Genomic DNA, 4,338 nt, shown 5'->3' with positions numbered 1-4,338 from the left:
TATAACCAGGGCATCTAAGGATGAAAATCAATCCCAGGAACATGTGCCCCTCACCCTGCCCCAGACAAGGGCATTGCCAAAGCTCTCTGTCACCATTTTCCCAAATGCAAACCAAGGCTAAAAATATTACTCTAATAGGAACTGTACTTGTTTGAGAGAAAAGAAACAAGGGAAAAGGAGTAAATAATAAAAAAAGAGAGAGAGAGAACACATAGGGAGTGGTGGGTTGCAGCTCCTAAATACTTATTACAAGGAAGAAATTGGGAATTAAGAACCTGTCCTTGGTCTTTTCTCCACAACTGAGCCACGACTGGACTTGGAACAAATTTCTCAGTCTTTATTTGTCTTCCCTGGTGGCTCAGAGGATAAAGCATCTGCCTGCAATGCAGGAGACCCAGGTTCGATCCCTGGGTTGGGAAGATCCTCTGGAGAAGGAAATGGCAACCCACTCCAGTATTCTTGCCTGGAGAATCCCAAGGACAGAGGAGCCTGGCGGGCTACAGTCCACAGGGTAGCAAAGAGCTGGACACGACTGAGCGACTTCACTTTCACTTTCACTTACTTGACTTAGTTTACCCTGGATTGTTGGGAAGACCTCCCAACAATTAGGAAGTTGTGAGACTTCCCCAATGTCTGATCCTCTGCGTTCCTTAAAGTGAAAGGCAAGTTGGGTAAAAGCATCATTTTCATTCATCCAGTTTTCATTTTCTTAATACAGCAGTGATGAAAGTGAAGTGAAAGTGTCAGTTGCTCAGTCTTGTCCAACTCTTTGCTACCCCATGGACTGTAGCCCACCAGGCTCCTCTATCCATGAAATTCTCCACGCAAGCATACTGGAGTAGGTAGCCATTTCCTCCTCCAGGGGATCTTCCCTACCCAGGGATTGAATGTAATCACTATTAACATAACATCCAAGAAGCTCTAGGCACATGACAGACACCACTATTACTCTCAATGTTTTTGCTATTTTTGTCACCATTAGCGGAGCCAGTTGGCCCCAATATATTAACCACCAAATAACCTCCCCACTTTAGACAAAAACCTTGCAGTTGCTATTTTTAAAGGCTTCAAAGTGAAATATTTCCGTCCAACAGTTGGAGGAAAGAGAGAACTGAAGTTTGAGGCAGCTTGGCTTTTTTCTTAAATGGAGGCATCACAGTTCAAGCTAAATGTAGATTCATTATTATTTGATGGATGACCGAACTTGTCAGGCATGCACAGGTTCTTCCTGGTGCATGCAGTCATGCCTCTGGCTTTGGCCTCCCATAGACTTTTCTAGGGAGGATTATGCTGCTAAGTCACTTCAGTCGTGTCCAATTCTGTGCGACCCCAGAGACGGCACCCACCAGGCTCCCCCGTCCCTGGCATTCTCCAGGCAAGAACACTGGAGTGGGTTGCCATTTCCTTCTCCAATGCCTGAAAGTGAAAAGTGAAAGTGAAGTCGCTCAGTCGTGTCCGACCCTCAGTGACCCCATGGACTTCAGCCTTCCAGGCTCCTCCATCCATGGGATTTTCCAGGCAAGAGTACTGGGGTGGGGTGGCATTGCCTTCTCCTAAGGTTTATAATGCCCCTCATTTCCAGACTCAGTTCCATCCCAATTCACGAGCCAGTTCTGCCTAGCATCAAAAGTGCATCAACTGTCTCAGCATATCCTGCTGCTCCAGCATCACCATGGACCAGCCACAGGCCCAGTCATGACTGCTGGGAGTCCAAGTTCTCCCTAAGTCCTTTTCCTGATCATGAAACACACTTGGTCCCTTAATTCCCATAAACTCCTTGGGGTCAGCTTTGTCTGAGTTACAGATCTCTTATCAAGCCCTGAGACTCACCTCACATGGGTATAATCCATAAACCCCATAATTCTAACCGAGAGGTCTGTGTATTGGCAAGAGAAGGCCCTCATCTTGCCTACTTGTCCAGACACAGACTGGACAATGGACATCTTATCAGTGACTTATGGGGACATATGACCGACCTCCACAGGATTTCTCTATGCCCGGTGTCATCCCCCTGTAACCTTGTCACAGCTCTAGAGTAGAAAGAATCCTAAAATGACTGAGAATAACTTTCCTACTAGCCTAGGGGTTCTACGAATTACACCACTTAAGAAAATAAAATAATTTCATATGCACTTCTGAGTTTGAGACTGAGGCTCTTGCTCCCTCACAGCATCCCTCCTCCTGGGACTGGCCCACATCTCTACCTTCTATGTGCATTCTCGTGCCAATACACGGACCTCTCAGATGACAGTGATTACCATCTGACTCCGTGTTTGAACTGTCGCCCGCAGTAGCTGCTCCATATACCACATGTATGCATGCTTAGTCACTAGGTCATGTCCAACTCTGTGACCCCATAGACTGAAACCCGCCAGGCTCCTCTGACCTTGGGATTGCCCAGGCGAGAATACTGGCATGAGTAGCCATTCCTTTCTCCAGGGGATCTTCCCAACCCAGGGATCAAACCCAGGTCTCCCACATAGTTGTACCAAAGCACTTTCTCTGCCATCCCTTCCATTTTTGTAGGACCAGTCCAACCTTCTCACCACTAGCTTTTTTCCCTAAAACCCCAGGATAGTCTTTCCAAACCGAGGGATCTCTCCTCAGGAAAAAGCACATATTCAAATACACAGGGAAATATATTTTGGCCACAGTGGTTCATTGACCCATCAGAGGCCTATGCCTGAGTCCCTGATTAAGCACTGCTGCCTTCAATTACATAGCTCAATACATGCTCAGTTTATCTCACTTAGCAACTGAGAAGGAGAGTGGACACTCCCAGATCCAAGTCATTGATGGTAACGTTAGATGCTGCGAGGAAGACATTCAGGTTAACTCCACCAAAGAGTGACCTCTTCTGAGCATCCCTCTAGAATATTCATGTGCAAAATTTATGGCTTACCTTTAAAATTAGATAATGCGTGTCATTTAAATATATATATATTAATTCTGCAATAATCTATCAAAAACAGGCTTCAGTGGAAGAAAATGAGTCTAGAATCCCAACTGGGACTTTCAAGAATACCCAAGCCATGGGGACAGGGACCTCCTCAGCCCATCAGGCCCCCCTTCAAGCCTTAAGGCAGAGTTGGGATGGGAATGTCTCAGTATCAAGTCACTGATTATGGCCTTTGTGGCCTGGTTCAGAGGTTCTAGAAATGCAAATATGCCAACAAACAGCTGAGACGCAGAAAATAGACCCTTTCCTCTTCCTCTTATCTTCATAGGGGTTCTATTCATAAAGGTTCTTCATAGGGAAGAGGTAAGGATGGGACGAAATCCACATTGTTTTTCTTCCTTCCACTCTTGCCAATAATCCCTTCCACCAGCAGTTACAGAACCAAAGCTAAGACTGGGATGAGAATGTATCATAAACATTTTCACTTCTTTTTGATTGACATAGAGTCATGAAATCAGCATTGGATAGATCCTTTGGTCTCTGAATAAATCACCCTCATTTTGTAGGTTCTCCGAGAATGAAGACTCCCTGAGATCTGAGCCAGTATTTTATGCCCTTGACATTCACTCATTCAACAAGTATTTATTGTGCATTTGCTATATTTCAAGTCCGGTCCCAGACATCAGGGTTACAACAGGGATCTGCAGAGAGCCTACTCTTAGTCGCAGTGAATTAGAAAAGTCAATATTGGACAAATGGAACATCTGTGAGGCAGGAGAAGGTAGGCCTCTCCCCGGGGTGGACCCAACCTAGAAAAGGAGTTCTTCCTCGCATTTAACTGAAATCCCTCTGGTACCATCCGACCCCCTTTCTCCTTGACACAAATAGAATAGAGACGAAATGACCATCTCTCTTGTCAATACCGTCATAAAATGGTTACACTCATGAAATCATCGCTGATTCTTCTCTTGCTTAAACAGCTTCAGTTCCCTTCACACTGCCTCACAGGACATATTTCCTTGCCTTTAATAATAACTTTGCTCGCATTGGTGCAGACCTTTCTCATTTGTGAGGCACTTTGAGATTTACAGAGCACTTCCGCATCATTATCACACTTTGATCCTCACAACAACCCCACAAGGAAGGTAGTCAAGATATTTGCTGAGCCCCAAGTATGCCCAAGACACTGTTCTAGGGCTGTGGGGGCACCTGTGCCACTTTATACTGTCCCTGCTGAAATTTATCCCACTTTTGTAGAGCCATTTTCTCAATGAGTCAAGGCCATTTTGAATTTTATTTCTGTCTTGCAGAGCAATAACAACCCCACCTAATTTAGTGCCAGCTGCAAATTTAATGAGCATAGTCTTAATTTCTTCATCCAAGCCATCAATATGGTTATTGAGTAGGATAGATCCTGGCCCCAATACCTCTGAGACAGT

At 45.2% G+C, this 4,338-nt stretch overlaps 1 non-coding gene across 1 annotated transcript; it reads left to right on the top strand.

The window, feature by feature from the left end:
- The first annotated feature begins 347 nt into the window (after nt 1-347).
- Nucleotides 348-419, top strand: TRNAC-GCA (transfer RNA cysteine (anticodon GCA)). Its single transcript has one exon. It is a non-coding gene; the product is annotated as a tRNA-Cys (tRNA).
- The last annotated feature ends 3,919 nt before the right edge of the window (nt 420-4,338 follow it).

The sequence above is a fragment of the Bos taurus genome, chromosome 24, assembly GCF_002263795.3.
Source record: "Bos taurus isolate L1 Dominette 01449 registration number 42190680 breed Hereford chromosome 24, ARS-UCD2.0, whole genome shotgun sequence".
Taxonomy (NCBI): Eukaryota; Metazoa; Chordata; class Mammalia; order Artiodactyla; family Bovidae; genus Bos; species Bos taurus.
The sequence above is the reverse complement of the archived record's forward strand: the minus strand, read 5'-3'. Positions and strand labels throughout refer to the sequence as shown.